General features: G+C 46.9%; 1 long non-coding RNA gene across 1 annotated transcript; it reads right to left on the reverse strand.

Moving 5' to 3' along the window:
- Positions 1 to 7,606: 7,606 nt before the first annotated feature.
- Positions 7,607 to 17,291, reverse strand: LOC310886335. The gene is made up of 4 exons (XR_014575273.1): positions 14,811 to 17,291; positions 13,278 to 13,448; positions 12,398 to 12,485; positions 7,607 to 9,285 (listed from the first exon to the last, which is right to left on the reverse strand). It is a non-coding gene; the product is annotated as an uncharacterized lncRNA (long non-coding RNA).
- Positions 17,292 to 18,558: the final 1,267 nt, after the last annotated feature.

Below are 18,558 nucleotides of genomic sequence, written 5' to 3' on the forward strand. Positions count from 1 at the left end.
ACCCGTGGGCTGCAGGGGGACAGCCTGCTCCACCAGGGGCCTCTCCACGGGCCGCAGGGGAACTTGTGCTGCGTGCCTGGAGCACCTCCTGCCCTCCTGCTGCACTCACCTTGGGGGCTGCAGGGCTGCTTCTCTCTCAGCTCTCACCCCTCTCTCCCAGCTGCTGTAGCACAGCAGATTTTCCCTTCCTTCAATCTGATCTCTCAGAGGTGCAAACAACATCGCTTATTGCCTCAGCTCTGGCCAACAGCAGGTCCCTTTGGAGCTGGCTGAAACTGGCCCTTATCTAACACAGGGAAGCTTCTGGACTCTGCTCACAGAGGCCACCCCTGCAGTCCCCATGCTACCAAACCCTTGTCACATAAACCCAATACAATGTTCAGTCCAAGGGTTATGAATGCAAACCCTCTATCCTCAGCAGCACCACCAGCACTGACAGGTGAAATAAGAAAGGACTGAGTTTGTACACTCACTTATCTAGTAGCCCCTTGCTGCAGCTAAGAGATCAGAAGAAAGAGGAGAAAGAGGAGAGACCAGATATCCTTTTACTATGAAAGGAAATAAAGGTTATAGATGGAGATTAACATGTAAACTAGACTTTGCAAAGTGACAACAAACTTAAGTCGTCAGTCGTTGGTAAGTAAAAAGACTGAGGTGTCAAAACTGTGGGCTGGGATATTTCTTCTTATTTAGGCTCACAGTCCATCATTTCCAGAAAGTGAAACCAGGCCCTGGCAGGTGTCTCACTCACAACAGTTTTGGCTTATATAATTAAGCCAACACAACCAGGAGCCAGATGTTATAACCACAGAAGATAGCAATTTTCTGAACAAGTATGTTCCATGTCACAGAGTTTCAAGTGGTAGAGCAGAGAAAGCCGTCAAAGACAGTAAAATGCTCAGAAGTGTGTTTATGGGAGTTTGGGAACAAAACTGCCTCATTTGCTTCAAACTAAAACTGGCATAATCCTACTGGTGGGAGGGAAGATGAGAGCTCATCTGGACTTCTTCCATTCTAAAATAGAACGGGAAATCTCTCAGAAGCAAACCTGTGCACTGAGCCACGTGGGGAGCTGAGCCTCAGGAGTCTCCTGGGGTTTTCCAGACCAGGGCAAGCACAGCTTCACAGGAGGTACCACTACCTGCAGGGATGCCCAGCAGATGAAGCTGGGGAGTGGTGGCCATGTGGAGGAGCGATGATCAGTGCAGGACATCGGTTTGCAACCAGTTGAGTCAGGGACATCCACAGAGCTGCTGAACCAGTAGATGGGCACAAACGGGAGGTTTTGATTAGCTAGAGGAATACTTCTGCACCAAAATACTAAATAGGGAAGAATGGTGTATCATCTTCAGAACTCTTTGGTACCATGCTTAGTCACTTCCTCACTGCTCCTTCCCTGGTCATGGCACTGCTTGGTGAAGGAGCATGTTCCCAATCCTCAGTAGGGTTAAAGAGAGTTTCTTCTGAACTGAGCCACGCACATAATCCTCTTCAAATTATTTTGGTGGCAGCAAGTATGGAGTAGAGTACAGCACTAATCAACACAAACAAGGCTGTCAAAATAAGAGAAGAATGATAGATTGAATTCTCAATTTGTGTTTTTTTTTCAAAAGATCATGAAATTGCTTCTCTTTAAGTGTAAACACTTCAGTTGTTTGGTGCATTGTAAAATTGTCCTTATAATGAGAAATGTTTATTTTTAAAAAAATCAGCCAAAGATGTTATTGAAGGAATTAAAAAGACATTTTGTTATTTTCTCAGGGTAATTAAGCAAAAAAAAAAAATGGTGTAACTGTTATACCCAAAACTAGGCAGAAGGAATTCAGCTATTTATGTGGGTTGTTATAAAACAAAACGTTAGAAAAAAAATGAATCAGAATTGTCCCTTCTGTTAACAAGAACACAGAAGGGGGTGAATCTATCTATATTAGAAATGTAATGAAGAAATGTCTTACACCTGAAAAATAAATGATAAAAATCCCTTCCAGCTGCACATTCTCCTGCTGCTATAGCACTGACCTACACCACTGTGTAGTCTCCCAAATGTTTCCCCAAATGCAGCCCTAGCAACCCTGTGTGAATGCACGTGCTTTAATGCAATGCTAGGTAAGTGCTGTAATACAGAAATATGAAACTTTGCCCATAATTTTTAATTGCATAAGGATTTTTTTAAATACAAAAATCACTATTCGTTTTTCAATCTGTAAAACGATTGCAAACAAGGGAAAGTAAAATTTAATTAAAACTAATTCAAATCTAGTTCCTATCTCCCTGTGGAAAAGCCTTATCTACAAAGCCCCAGCTGCCAAGCATGCTGAGAGGGGCATATTCACGGTGGTTGACGTGAAGCAGTCACTGGATTAAGTGTATAAACTGTTCATGTAGCAGAGGTTGGGACCCAAATCTTTCAAGTGAGAACACGAGAGCTGCATGCGCTCAGTTGCTTGCTCTCTAATTCCATGACTTTTCTCATGCACAGGGCAAAAATCCCTTATTCGATGATAAAGAGAAGTGGGCTGAACTTCGTCAGGCGTTTGGCCTGGGTCTTCTGCATGTCAGAGAGCATCTCTGTCATTCTAGTATGGGACTGTAAAACAAAGGCCTGATCTCTGCTCCTTCTTTTTGGTTGTACTAATCCTCATGAAAAGATTCCAGGTGTTAATCCAGCCTGCTGAAGGTGCCCCCCTTAGTTCTGAGAAAGATCTAAGTTCTGGAGAAGGAAATTATTTAAACCACATGCTCATCTTAAGTGACCTTTATTAGCTGGCATAGCTACAGCCTGTTCAGTGTGCTGCCTCCTGCTACTGCTATCCTTAGGTAGTTAAACCTTCCTATACACCTATATATCTTGCAGAGAGCCAGGTCTCTTACCTGAGGCTCTGGAGTCCACTGCCAAGTTATAGTGACTAAAAGTCAACCATAAAACACTCCACATCATGGTGCACAAGACCTTTTCTGCCTCCAAACCAGCATCCTTTTGGCCTATAAACCTACTGACCTCAGGTAATCAGCTTGTGCTCTTGTCACAGGCAGATCTGATGAGGTAGTCACAGGCACCAAACCACACCACTCAGTGACATATAATTTAAAATGTATTTATTTGCCAGGGCAGGTATAGCAGGTAGACAGCCATTCCTGTTTACACACCACAGATCAGAGCACCATCCCCGCAAGCCTTGTGTGGACCACTGCAGCACCAGGGAGCTGGGGTGCAGGACATCTCTCTGACCTGTCAACGTGCAGGTCTGTGGCTGACAGCTCAGCTCCTATGTGTTGTGGTTCCTCCCCTCAGGCTTCAGCCTCTCCATGGTGCAGGGTGTAGTGTATGCTGCTCCCTTCCTGCCCAATTGTCTTAATTATTTTTTCCATGTTAATCAGCCTAACTGCCAGTGGCTTTGCTAGACATACAGCCCAAGGCCAGTTAACACTTGCCACCACAGGTTTCATCAGCTTCTGTCTCCCACCAAAATGCTGGAAAAATGAAATGTTACTTTCATTACCCAGCTCACACAGGATTAATTGGGTCCATGCTGGCCAGTCAGATGCAGACAGGCCTCACCAGCCCAGAAGGTGCCCCGAGGCTGGATGGAGCTTGTGACAGATCTACCACCTTGATACCTGGGGACCGAAAGACCCATCAGACAAACAAAAAATGTACAATATGGAACTTTCTGGCTAACACTGAAAATCGTAAGGCTGATTCTTCAGCCAGAGTATCTGTTACAAACAGGTCAGTATACCCATCATGATGCCAAGAAGTGACATTACAAGAATCAAAAGAAGGAAAAATCTTAATTATCTCTCCTCAGATGCCTTCTCAAAAGCCAGTGGCTTCTGCATCACCCCAAGAATGGAAGCCCATATAAATTCATATAAGTAGCAGAACTACAGAGCCATACATCCTTCTCATTGCAAAACTTGCATTTGTTTGTCTTCTCTCCATGGTGTGTACTGCTTTCACCTCCCCTTCACATGTTGTAGTGGGTGTACATAGCAAGGTTTTGGTAGCATGGGGACTGCAGGGGTGGCCTCTGTGAGCAGAGTCCAGAAGCTTCCCTGTGTTAGATAAGGGACAGTTTCAGCCAGCTCCAAAGGGACCTGCTGCTGGCCAGAGCTGAGGCAATAAGCGATGTTGTTTGCACCTCTGAGAGATCAGATTGAAGGAAGGGGAAATCTGCTGTGCTATAGCAGCTGGGAGAGAGGGGTGAGAGCTGAGAGAGAAGCAGCCCTGCAGCCCCCAAGGTGAGTGCAGCAGGAGGGCAGGAGGTGCTCCAGGCACGCAGCACAAGTTCCCCTGCGGCCCGTGGAGAGGCCCCTGGTGGAGCAGGCTGTCCCCCTGCAGCCCACGGGTCCCACACGGAGCAGATCTCCACGCTGCAGCCCGTGGAGGAGCCCCCGGTGGAGCAGGTGGATGTGGCCTGGAGGAGGCTGCGGCCCATGGAGAGCCCCCGCAGGAGCAGGCCCCGGGCCGGAGCTGCAGCCCGTGGAGAGGAGCCCACGCAGGAGCAGGGGGTCTGGGGGGAGCTGCCGCCCGTGGGGGACCCGTGCTGGAGCAGTTTGCTCCTGGGGGATGGACCCCGTGGTACGGAGCCGTGTGGGAGCAGTTCTGGAAGAGCTGCGGCCTGTGGGCAGCCCCCCAGGCTCAGTTCGGGAAGGACGGCATCCCGTGGGAGGGACCCCACGGGGAGCAGGGGCAGGGAGGGACCGTGAGGGAGCGGCGGAGACGAAGCGTCAGGGACTGACCGCAGCCCCCATTGCCCGCTCCCCTGCGCTGCTTGGGGGGAGGAGGTGGAAGAGGGTGGGGGGAAGGTGGTTTTAGTTTAGTTTTCTTTGTTTCTCACTTCTCTAGCTTGTTAGTAATAGGTAATAAATTTTATTACTCTCCCTATGCTGAGTCTGTTTTGCTTGTCACAATAATTGGTGAGCGATCTTCCTGTCCTTATCTCAACCCTTGAGCCCTTTTCATCGTATTTTCTCCCCCTTCCCCTTGGAGGAGGGGGAATGAGAAAGTGGTTGTGGTGGAGCTTGCCCACCCACCGGAGTAAAACCACCACAGATGTCCAGATCAGAGTCTATGCTTTCTAGGACAGGGAATATGTCAGTAGTATTTATTTATTTATTTATTGGCTTGTGCTACGACCAGACCAGCACATTTTTGTTTCTTTATAAATAAATAATATACAATGAACTTGATCTTGCATATCCTAACTTTAATAAAATTCCAAGTAACTTTATAAAGACACTCTGCTGAGTAAGCATTACATCTGGATCAAAATACATAGTGAAATACGACTAATGGTCACACACAAAGATGTAACTTAAAGCTGGGTTTATGGAGGCCTTCATTAAATTTATTTCATTAAACCCAGTAAATAACTGGTGAGAAATCCTTAATTACTTATTTCTGTAGATTACTTTTGGACCTTCTTCCCTCCTACTTCTGGACACTGCAATAATTATACATTCTTTCATTAAAAACATGCCAACTGATTATTTCTAACCAGAAGTCCTCTTAGTGAAAAGCCAGGATGGTTGCTAAAACATGTACTGAAACCATAGATGTGTGCACTTAAAGAAACAAAGCAATGATCAATATTCAATATGAAACTGTGAATGTATTTCTGTACCGCATGGCTATTCCTGAAGATGTAAAGGCAAAACTCCAGATCAGTTGCCAACCACCACAGGAGCCTTGTGGTTTAAAGAGAGGTCTTCTCTGCAAACTATACTCAGTAGATGAATCTTAAGTCTGAAATCACTCTCTGAGTGATTGCAGACTGATCATTTGCTGCACTTCGAATTGATTTCTGGTGTCTCCTCACCCCACCTGATCTGGTCTGTTCAATGCAGCTGCAGTCAAGTGTCTACAGCTGAGTCTACTGCAGGCCTCGCCTGAGAGCTGCAGATGTTCTCTAGATTGCCCTGGAATATGCTGTCGGCCATGCCAAAAAATCAAGTAGAGCAGAGCTCCTGCTGAACAAAAGCACTGACTGTGCCCAGGCACGTGGGCCTCCACTGATCCTGTGCAAAGCTGTGCTGTGAAGCAGCACTGCTCAGCCCTGTGCAGGAGCGTGATATTCTCTCACAATAACATATCCCAGCCGAGCACAAAAGACATAATGGAGCTGGTTGAAAAATCTGTTTGGGATTTTATGGTGTGTTTTTTCCCACTTTATTTGTTCAGCCTGTCAGAAACTGCCCAGAGCAGTTAGAACAAGATGTTCAGGATGCAGTGTAAGGCAGGAGAGCAAGAGCAATTTATTCCATATTCAAAACAGGGCAAATAACTCAGTGTAACAAAGAGGAATGGAGAGAGAGACAAGCAAGCCGAAGATCTCCTTTGCAAACACTTTCTGCATTTATTTTTCTCACTGCCAGCATGCCACCCTTCCTGAGGGGACAGACTGGTTTTATTGACAGACTGAGCAGCATCGTGTTCAGCTTGGTGTGTTCGGCACAGGCACCAGCACAGAGAGCTGGGCATTATTTCCCTTTGTGTATGCGTTTGATGAACCAGGCAGCTTCCCCACAGCACCAGAGGCGAGGAGGACCTCCAGGCTGGCCGCACCAAGCTAGGAGCTGAGACCACAGCCTGCGGGAAGGCACAGGAATGCTCGCTTGTATCTCCCTCTCCTCTGTCACCTAAAGACTCACAATGAAAGAAGAAGTCACAGCAGCGCATTTGGTGTCACTACAAGGGTGTATGTAGTAGGAGAAGCCAGCGGTGAGTTTGTCTTGCACCCCCTGCCCCGGTACTGCTGGATAAGTCACTGTGCAGCACCTCAGGCTGAGCATCACCTCTGACTTACTCTAAAGATCCACCAACCCACAAAGCACATTGCACCAGGCAGGAGAAACCCAGTGGGACTTGGAAGGCAGAAAGAAGGGGTATAAAAACCAATTGCTCAGGGGACTGGTCTGTCTCTCCTAATCCGTCAACGTTTTGGAGCCTTGGTGTGACACACGCCCGACTCCTCGGGTTACATCCTCCTTCATCCTCTTTAACAGCATCTCAATGAAATGGAGGTGTATTAAAGCAAAAGGGGGGTTGATACAGTCTTCAAAGGACCCCTAAATTCACAGGAGTTGCTGAAATGGAAAGGCTATTCTGAGGCATCTCCCCTTGTTTAACTACCTAATCAGACTGAGTCTTTCTTTGTCTGATTTGTGCCAATGTTGAGATTGAACTCGAGATTCACATCACATAGCTCCTAATTCCATCACATTAGTGCTCAAATGAGATACTGCAGCACACGCTCTTTCCAAATGGTAGCCTGCAGGACTCCTTTATGAAGTGGGTTAAAAAAGACCTTTGGTACTTTTCTAATAGATAACCTTCATTATTTACAGGCCCTAGAATGACAAAAAAGATTCACTGCAGAGCTAAAGCAAGCTGACAAGCTATATTCGAGTCACATCTAATAGATAAAGAGGCATTGCAGTAAAATAGACTTAAAATATTTCTGCAGCTCTGTTTTTCAGCCTGTTTTTAATAAGTGGAGAATTTGCCACCCTGTTCTGCTGGACTTTTTGAACATAAGAAAGGTATATTTTGAGACAGTTCCTTTCCTGGAGCCCACGTGCTGCTCATTTAAACTACGGGAGATGTGATTTACCTTCCTAGTGTCAAGGGGTTTTAAAATAATTTAGAAAGGGGGAGAGAGGGGGGAAAAGGCATTTTGTGAGAATTTCTCTTCTCCTGACAGCTAACAAAGCAAGAACAAAAGGGGCTTTACAGGGTTGTTTTCTACCGAAACCTAAAATACTGCATGTCCAGTCACAATCTAATGCTCTTTTGCTATGATGTAATAAGCTATCCAATGGACTAAGGGCAAATACTGGACCACGGATTTGGGGACAATATTTTTTTCCAAATTTTTTCATCATGAGCAAAATAAGTGAAGAAGCTGATTCTATGCCAACATGGGTTATCAATTTCTCTAGTCATTAGTTACAATTAGCAGTGTAATTATACAGTTTGCTGTTTTTTGCTTCCTGGCAGGCTAATGTTTTATCTGAAGCAGAGGGTGCAATGCGGGGGATTTAATTGCTGGGCCTTTTGTCAAGCAGCTGTCATCTCTTCCACATGCACAATCCTTGGGATGTTGTAACTCCAGAGAAATGAACACGCGACAGGTTTCCTCTCCACAAAAGACAGAGTAAGAGTAACCACTACCATTTCTTTTGGTATTTGTATAGAAAGAATAGAGTGTGTGCTGGGAACTGAAGGATGAAGAGGGATGCTTACTACTGTAGCACGTTGACAGCTCAGCGAAAGTCCACGTCCCACGGAGTGAGGTCCTGACCAAATGAAAAATAAAATCCACCCTCAGTCTTTACGTGCTCACAGCTTAGAGACAGGCCAAGCAGGGAACAGAGGGCAAACTGGGACCAGAAAGAAATGGCGTTGTCCAATGTGGTGGTGAGGTGGAAAATGATCCTTTCAGCTCTGTATTTGGGATTGTTCTCCCTTTCAAGGATACAATCAGTCCTGTTATACTGACTTGGTATTCACTAAAATGAAGGAGAGCACATTCAAACACATCCCTTTAGCTAAGGCAGTTCCGTTTACAAAGGTTTCAGGATACTTGCGGCAGACTGCTACTTGCCCCAGTCATTGGGCCATCTCAGACATTTTCACCCAGATGCTCAATTAACCCAACAAGAGGTGGAACACAGGCATTGTGATTGCAGCCTTCCCCCGTTTTTCCCTATCACGGTCCCTGCCTTGCTCAGAGAAGACAGCAGAGCAGGCTGAGGAGCCACATGGGCATTCAGCATCCCTCCTGTGCCCAGGATCCAGGGAAGGCTGTCATTGAAACTCATCCAAAGCAATGAGATCATGTGGCATGAGTCCCTGATATTTGTGTAGCCTCAGAATTCATCCGTTGTACGCGATACGAAACACACTCATATGTATATAGAGACTTAAACAACAGACAGGACATACAGTGAAGGCCAAGTTGTGCTTATGTTATTTACAGACACACACACACACAGCTGAGTCATGAACAATACCCAGCTTTCACATGAGGGCAGCTCTGAAAGATCCCCGTAAGCTCAGAGGTACGACTCCACAAGTTCCACCAGAGACATCCATGTTCAGATACCAGTGACTGCAGAGGAGAGCACTCAAACTCAGCCCAGAGTCACAAGAGTTGGTGGAAACCTGAGGTGTAGAGGTCTCAAGCAAACCCCAAAGCGATGCTCAGGCCACCCTGGTACTCACTGATCTTCCTTTGGCTCACTGGAGTGGGGCTTTTCCCAACACGAGGCTCCCACTACCTGGGGAGAATACTGCGCTGTCAATATTTCTTCTGCAAAAGGCTTTGACACTATTTTTCGTAAATGCCAGATTATTTCTATTCAACCAAGCCCACATTAAAGAGCTTTATCAAGTCCCAGCAGTACTCATCCCACCACCTAATGTATCTTTTAATGTGACATGCTTATGACCTTGTACCTTTCTACTCTTCCGATGCCCAAATTTGATCAGGGCAGAGCGCACACACAAAAAAGGCCCTGACGGGGCAAGCAGAAGCTGACAAAGACAACCTGAACGTCCATGGAGGTTTGTTCCCTGCACCTGTAAGAGAAACCAGCAAGTACATGCTCCCCTGTCCATCCAATTTGTGCCATTATCCAGGCAGCCAGACTCACCAGATCAGGTGAGTTTACCTTTGCATTAATTCTCTGTAAAATTGGGCATCACTGTGTCCAAAAAGCAAGGAAAGAGATCTCTTAAGTCCTTGTGCATGCAGTCAGCTGTAGGATGAACTGGCTAAGTTGACTAGAGCTGTTCCTGTTGAAGGACCATCAAGGAAAGGTGCCAGCAGGGTCATGTACACGAGTCAGCTCCATCTCACAGAAAGTTAACAGGGTGTCCTCGGTGCATAGATTTAAATTAACTAAAAATAAAACAAAGATGCGGCAGCATGAAGGTGATCCATTAAGAAGGGCGTGGAGGAGGGAGTGATGGTGGTTCCGAGCACAGAAGTAATTTGAGCACAGAAATTCGCCCTGTCTCCAATAAGCAGGGTGGGTGCCTGGTCGTGGGAGCTCTGCTCTGAAAATGCAGAGTTGTGTGTGGGTAAGGCTGCAAGTGGACACAGTGGGAACATGCTGCTGAAAGTACCTGTCACCTTCAGACCCCGTTGCTCCCTACATCTCAGTCATCCTCAGAGAGCTGCCCTCCGCTGTGCTTTGCAGGAATCAAGAGAGCCATCCCGTCCCTAACCTACGTGACACAGTTCAGCTCCTGCGCGCATCACAGCGTTATCTGTCTCCTTGTGAAAGGACAGAGATAACATCCTCCTCTGGCTCATCAGCACGTGTGTCCCCAAAGTAAATTAACTACAGCAGCTGCTTTTGGTTTTCTCAAACAAATTAAGATTTTGTTCTCAAATTAGGCTCCAGAGAAAACATGTACAGCACAGGGACAAAGAGATTATGGGCTTCATTCTCAGGTTGCTTACTGTTCCGATGTCATTTCAGGGGATTTTCTCTCCGCTTCCACCAACATGGTAGTGATCAGAATCTCGATGTGCCCCAGTTCTCCTCCTGGAGAAGGTCAATGAGATTCTGTCCTAGACTTTGATACATAAGAAGTAAGATGATACTTCACTCCTATGATGATAAATTGCTCCTACAGATTCATTGAGGCTTTCATCTTCAGAGTCAGGGGGTTGGCATCAATTTCAGCAGCTTCAGAGCAAGACTGTTACCCTAATTCTTGCAAATATGAGACCTCTACTTAACAAGAAACTATGAAGTGGTTAAATATTTGAAGTTCACTTCTAAATAAGATTGTCTAGAGCTTAAAAATTGCCATGCCTTCCTGTTATTTCAGCAGAATATAGAAATGCTCCTGGATGAAGTAAAAAGGCAGAGTGTCCTGTGTGATTAGGAAGAAGATAGGCAAATTATTTTGTGTGAACATTACTCAGTAGCTGAGCTGGAGAGCTGAGACTACTGCCCACCGCACTGCCAGCCCTGTCGCATTGTTACAAGGTGTTCCCCACCTCTGAATAGGATTTTGCCTCCTCATGCCCAGAACAGGTCACCCAAAGAGGCTGAGCAATCTCCATCCGTAGGGTGGAGTTTGAAACTCAGCCAGGCTGAGCAGCCTAACCTGACTGGAACCTCTTCAAGCAGGGTGTGGACTGGTTGGCATCAAGGTGCCATCGCCAGCAAAGCAGGCAGACGGCACTGGCATGGCTGGGAGCAATGAACAAACCCACAGCACCATCAGCCAACACCACATAGCCCCACAAGACCCAGCAAGAGACCCAGCAGGTGGGACAGGCACACACCCAGCGTCGCCCAGCTGCTGGACCTGCACACTTACATGGTGAAAGTGGAGAGCTACCTAGGGCTTTGCTGGTAAAAGGACAAAAGGACTGGTCCAATTCTACTTTACATTGCATTACTTTGCTTAAAAAAAAAAAAAAAAAAAAAAAAGGAGGTAGGAGACATTTTGGTGTTCAGTGCAGAACAGTGCTTTAACAAAAATTGCCTGCACAGCACCAGAAATGTGCGATCTGCACTTTGAATAAATATTTAACACCTAAAATGGAGACTCCAACTTTGATCAGGGACCACACTTGGGAATAAATAGTCATTGCTTTTTAAATTGCTGCAGTTAAGCTATAGCAGGTTATATACAGTAGTTACATAAAGCTATGTACAAGGAACTGTTCCCATGCCACCACGCCAGGAGCAGAGTATGAGTTATGCAATAGACTGAGACAGTCTGTCCGAGGGAATCCATATTCCTCACTCTGAGATTTCACATTGGACGTTTATAACCTGGGCAAGAAAATGGATTTTCATAGGAATACATACCTATAAATCTTATTCCAACACAGCATTAAAAATGCCCAAAGCATTTTTAAAACCAAATTAGAATTGAGTTGCCCAAAGTGTTCAACGTCAGGTCTCCTCTTCCTCTGAACAAAACTATCTGAGATATTATGGACTTAAAAACATCCTAATTAAAGCATTGCTATTCATTAAGCTGTTCGTTCATAGTGTCTGTTGTTTAAAATGAACTGATACCTGGTAATCAACACCAGCACTGTGGTGGTTGCTGACTCTGGGTCCTGCCATTGCACCAAACCACAAAGAAGTTATTTTAAAACTCTGTTACATATACATGAAAATAATCAGTGAGAGGAAGAAAACAAAGCAAAACAAACCAAAACAAATATGATAATTACAAAAATTATAGAACTGTGTAACTGTTTCCAAATACCTGACAATTCCTGCCTGGAGCACCAGTTCTCTCATCTTTTAGACACCCTCTTGCATACTTGGAAAATAAAAATGTCTTTCCCTCTCCAGAATCGTAAGTCATCCCAAAGTGATGTAAAAGACAGACTGCAAAGAGCTTACTTGCCTGTGGCAGAAAGTATTTTTAATTTCCACTGGAGAACCAGCACAGCCAGTGGCCATGTCCCCGGGATGGTGGTGAGACTCTCGGTGGTCTGGAGAGCAGAAAAAGCCACACACTAAATCAGTGACTTAACTTTCGGCAGCCAGCAGATGCTCTCCAGGTGTCCACGAGCCCAGCCAACCTGAGTTTCCAATGTCCAAGAGCTGTCCCCATCAGCATGGTGGCTGCGATTGGTGATCTCCTCTCTCAGAAAAGGCAGCATGCACTGCCTCCCACCTGACTTGCAACCATCAGCACGCTTTTGGAAGGGTGGCAGCCTTGGGCAGACACCCCATCTATCACACACACGTCAGGGCTTCCTCCTCACGTCCCCTTTTCCACCTGGCAGCTTTTACCCAGATCATGGATTTCCCATGTGCCCGGCACTGCCCTGCATCACCCCCATCACTTCTCCTGCAAGGCTGCTGTTCAGAGAGGAAAGCAACGAGTGAAACAGCTTCCCTGTCTGTCCTAGCTTTGGGACGGGTTGCCCAGGGTGGTGGTGGAGTCACCGTCCCTGGGGGTGTTCAAGGAGAGGTTGGACGTGGTGCTTAGGGACATGGTTTAGTGGGTGACATTGGTGGCAGGGTGATGGTTGGGCCAGATGATCTTGGAGGGCTTTTCCAACCTTAATGACTCTGCGATTCTATGATTCTAGCAGAAGACAGCTGCTGGCTCACCATGCAGCTCCAAAGGATAAAAAAATAATTCAGCTCTCCACATCGCCCAGCTGCAGCCCACATGCCACGCCATGGGAACTGCACACCGAGCCTCCAGCAGTATGCACAAAAAAGCAGCTTGTGCATTAAAGCTTTATACGTAGTTACCGTGTAATATATATTACCTGTTGCAAGGTGAATGATTTGAGTCCTTCTCTTCTTAGAGGTTTCTAACGGCCATCTCAGCTCAAGGAAGTCTCATTACCCGATGGTAATTTCCAGCCTGGAAAGCCTGGAGCTGCTCCTGGGCTGGCACCTTCTGCAGGTTTTCAGTCACACCAGGAAACCTGCAAGCACTGAAAGATTTTCTTCAGGTTTTTTTCAGTCTATTTGTCCATAGCTTGTTTGTAGCTGTGTGCATTTGACCCATGGCCCCGCATGCAGGCTGTCCCTCTGGTGGCCCCTGGTAGCCAACACCAGCTCAAGAGCCACGGGTGCAAGAGGAGCTCCGGGTCTCAGAGGGCTTTGGATAAAGCTGCTGTGAGTCGTCCTTCCCGAGCTGAGGTGGGAAGCACAATCAGCTCGGAGGAGGAGGACAGCTTGCAGGTTACCCAGAACAAGAACAAGCCAGTGTCAGAGGTCAACTGCAACAAGACCGTGCTTGGGATGAAATGGGAAGCCTCTGGGGAAGGGAGACTAATGCCAGCTTCATGAAGATTTACCAAAAGAGAGCATTGCCAGGGAGAAAACACAAAATTAGTTTCATATAAAAACTAACAAATTCCTTGCCCAGCCTAACAGAAACAAAATCTTTTCTTGATGACTTTTCGCAGTTGGGCAGCAGCAGAAAACCTTTCTGTAAATGTTGAGGAGATGAGTCTCTCTCTTCTCGCAGCTGCCCCCAGCACCGAGGGAGATGAGATTACACGAGAGCTACAAAAGGCCAAGCATTAGCAGAGGTAAGGAGCGTTGTCCTGGGAGAACGCTGCAGCTGCCTGGGCCATAGCAGGGGATGGACTGTGGGCAGCGATGTCCCTGCAGGACAGTGCTCCTCTTTCGGACTCCTCTCTGACACGAGGTCGTGGAGTTTCAGCTGTGGTTTGACCCAATCAAGACAGCTACAGAAGAAGAAACAGCAAAATGAAGCCAGCAGGAATGTGACGGGGCTTGCAGGAGCTAGCAAGCACTTTCTCTGGTGCCTGCTCGGCTCCCTAACCCAGAGGAGTGACCTTACCAGAGCCAGTGCGACAAGCCGAAGGGCACCCTGAGGGACTGAAGCTACCTGCTGCACGTAAGGAGGCTGCAAATGAGAAACTCACCCTGTGCCAGAAACACCCACCAGCCCCTCGGGCTGCCCAAGCACAGCCCCACCGTTTGCACGCTCCGGAGGGCGAAGCAGCCGCCCTGGGGACGGCAGCTGGGCAGGGGCTGCTGCCAAGGCAGAGCTCCGGCGGCTGCAGACATTGACTGAGCTCTGCGGAGCGCGGGGCTGGTCTGAAGGCAGGAGGAGAGAAATGAGAACAGGAATCAATTACAGAAAGGCAGATAGAACTCGTACCTGCCACAAATGGAAGAAAATTGAAAAACGGTCACAGCCTTCAATAGCAATAAAAGGAGAGCGGCTCAGCCTGGGCCAGGGGCTGGGAGCAGATCCTGCAGAAGCACCCCCCGAGGAGGATGGGCTGGGTGCTGTGGTCTCCTTATCCCCCTGTACTTACCTGTGTGACCTCAGTGACCTCCTCTCCAAAGATCTTTTAGATAACACCGCATTTTCAGATAACGCACACACCCGTCTATGCTGGTTGGGGGGTGATTGACAGTGAATAATTAAAGTGCTATAACAATTCTCCAGATATTTCACTGACAGCGAGACAGGCAGAGATGTGTGTATATGTGGCAGAGCACAAAGTAATTACACACATCTAGGTCTTCACTTTTCCTAGTCTCAGCTGCTTGGCAGTTTCCTCAAGTTGCCTGTGCTCGTAGCCAAGTTTTAATCACTGTTAAATCACACCATATGACTTGCATTTGGGAGCACTTTGTCAACATCAAAAATAAATATTATTCCCACAAGGAATCCAGCTGGCCTCTAATTAGGTTTCAGAATATATCAATTAAGGTGTTAGCGTGCTGTCCGATGATGAAAGCCGTCATCCCATCAGCTCCTAGAAGATCAATACAACTGTATGATAGGAGATATCCACCCATTTAGTTTCCTGGCAAATGAATCAATACCGCAATTTTAGTGGGACCAATCATTAAATGAATATTATTCCTGAAGAAGACCCAAAACCAAACAAAACCAAGCATACACAGTCTAGCAGCATTTTTCAACAGTTGCAAACTTCTTTAGTCCTGAAACCTCCCACTGCAGGGAAATGACACTTGAATAATAGCAGCAATACCACTAATACAGCTAATCACTGTCCTGAGCTTCAAGCTATGCATTACAGGGCACTGCTGTCCTTACTTTTCTGAGGAGCCATCTCCTAGCATTACTTTGCTGTCAAGGAAATGTGCATGAGATACCAGAAAAAATAAAAACCACAACAATTTGCATTTGCTGCCATTCCATCGGCTATGTTGTATTTCTCATCTGAAAGTGGCCAATAACGTTTGCTTCTTCAGAAGTCCCAACAAACCCCATGGATTTCATGGGCACCTGAGCAGTGTCTGAAACGCCTTGAAGCCAGGTTTGCTGCATTTGTGCTTCATTTTGAGATTCACTTGGGTCTGTTCCATAACCCTGAGTTTTGCTAGGTGATGCCGGGGCGGCGGTGCGAGCTCCGGCACCGAGCTCCCAGAGTGCCACTGCCCAGGACACAGGGTCAGGGATCAAAGCAGAGGCCGTTGCCGCATGAAAATATCTCACGGAGGTGTTTCTATGAACTAAAGGAAAATCCTAGAAGAAATCTCTGATCAGACCTAAAAATGGATCACGAGTCAGCTCCGCTTAGACTGACAGAGGTACAAAATGCTACAAAAGCGCCTTGGCTGTGTCAGGGGCTGTCATCGCCTGCTGCAAAGTGCTTGTCAAACCAGAAGTAAAGCTGAGATAACGGCAGGTTTCTCGTATTGCTGGTGAGAACACATTTGCATCACTGCTCGCAATAGGCAATCATTAGTGTAAAGTGTTTGACTCTACGCTGAGCAGCAGCAGCAAGCTCGCAGGCAGGGGACTCTGCAGATCACCACAACCAGGGGGATGCCAGGCATTCAAAGTGCAGCATCCACCACAGGCAGCCCTCTCTCTACCTCCCCCTGCTCCCAGGTGTTGCCTGGATGTTTTAATTTCCATCTCCTTCATCTCCTGAAGACTCCAGCCCTCTGTCCATACACCATACACCGAGCAGACAAACCCACGGCTGACCCAAACTGACACAGATCCACTGGGGTGATGCTGGTGGCCACCAGCTACATTTCTGGCCGTAGAAATCTCTTGGTCCCGGCAAGCCGGGGTTGTCCCCTTGCTTTCTAAGCAGCCCCTCCTGCCAGGCTGGAAGATACTCCTCTGGGGACATGGTCACTGATGCCACCTGCCCTGCTCACATCTCTGGGTGGAGGACAGCCCCAGAAACAGCCCGTCTGGATCCACATCTTCTGTTTGCCAGAGCCTCTCTCATGGTCAGTAAATAACAATTAACATCAGTGCCAACACAGGGATTAGAGTGTGTTTTTCACATATGAGCTCAGATTTTGCAGATGCAAAATCAGTCCCTTGTCTCATTCCGAGGGTTTCTCCATCCTTTTCTTGCCAGCCACCAACTCCAATTACAAACCCATGGTTTGCTCCAGGAGAGAAAGCAAAATGAACTTGGAGTGAGCTCAGGGGCTACTTTCAATGCTAATGCATGCTGCCATTGCCGTTGCCTACAGTAGCTCCAGAGCAAGATCCTGCCTTGGATATTTTCAGACCCTGATCAGATCTGCTTCACAGATGAAGGAACTTTCTGTTTTCTCTCCTGAATACAGGCAACTCTAAGTACATTCTTGTTTTAACACTACATTGAATTATAACTCCTTCCTGACTCTGTGTAATTACTTCTGCAGTTGGATTGCATATGCATCAAGTGCAAATTCCTGAAAGAACAGCAGATACAGAAGCTGCTCCTAAACAAAAGGCACAGGCTGGTAAAATGAACCAGTCACCTTTGCAGTTGCATTCACCACCAGGGTGAAACTGTGCCAGAAAACAGCTAAATCCTTCTCCCCCCTTTAAAAATCATTTCTCCACCCGGTTCAGAAAGTGCCTTTGTAAGGCCACCAGACAGTGATGAGAAAGGAATCAATGGTTTCTGTGCTAATCTGCAGATTTATGTTTTGTTGGTGGCTGATTATTGCTGAATTCTTCTAAAGCTATAAGAAACGTTGAAGCACTGCAGCAAACTGCCTGACCTAAGCACACTCAGCTCCTAAAGGATTGATTTACACGGCACATGGGCTTTCTTTCTACCAGCCCTCATGCAGCCCGTCACCACCTGTCTGCTGCTGCTGCTCAAACAACATACTAAACAGAGAAGTGTTACTTAAGCAGAATTTTGTTTATGAGTTAGATTATTCTTTATAAGAATAAAAAGAGAAAATTTTTCAAAAAGTGGCCTGAAGCAAACAAAAATGCTTTTTCCCGTACATCAACCACTCCTGTGTTCTGGTAGAGCACAGGTCATCTCTTAGAAGGCTGTAAAAGGCTGCATTATGCTAAAAGGCGCCTGGAAAATCCCATCCCTACAAAGGTCTTGCTCTGTAAGAACGAAAAGACAGAGGATTTGCCATCTGAGCAAATTGTCCCAAAGTGTCCCTTTTGGCCAAGTCATCATCAGCCCAGCTTTTACATCCTTTTTTGGGTATATATATCCCACTGCTGCTGGGCCAGCGCATGTCTCCACAATGTGGCATGGCACAGTGCAGTGCCGTGCACCTCCCAGCAGTGAGGACAGAGCAGCCTTGATGTGCCCTTTTGGACCTCCACCACCAGTTTACCACGGCTCTCCCAGCCCCTACACCAGCTCTGGGGGGGTCACTGTCAGCCCCTGTTTCTTGACTACCTTCACTTTCCTGTGTCTTTGCAAGAAACCTAAGACAACACAAAGGTGCTCCCAAATTCATTACCAACCTACTTTCCCTTTTCCCCCACGCAGGAGTTAGCTGCCAGACTTTTTAGGACCCCTACACCAACAGGTAAGGTGGCATCACTAGCTCAAATACTGTTCTCCTGTCCGTCCAGGCCTGGACACCATCGCTGGTGCAACTGAATCGCTGCCCAGAAAACTAAAGCAGTTCCCCAGAGCTGCCTGAGACAGCCTCTCTGGCTGCCGTTTCATAATGCTCTGGCTAAATATAGCTCCTTGAACACATCTCCAACTGGTAAGTGCTGTTTGGTGTGAGCACAGGTGACAGGTCACGAGCTGGGCCACCATTTCTCTGGAGCTGGGGTCAAATGTTAGGCTTTTTGTCAGAAATGCCAGC

The sequence above is a fragment of the Anser anser genome (assembly GCF_964211835.1).
Source record: "Anser anser genome assembly, chromosome: 1".
Lineage (NCBI taxonomy): Eukaryota > Metazoa > Chordata > Aves > Anseriformes > Anatidae > Anser > Anser anser.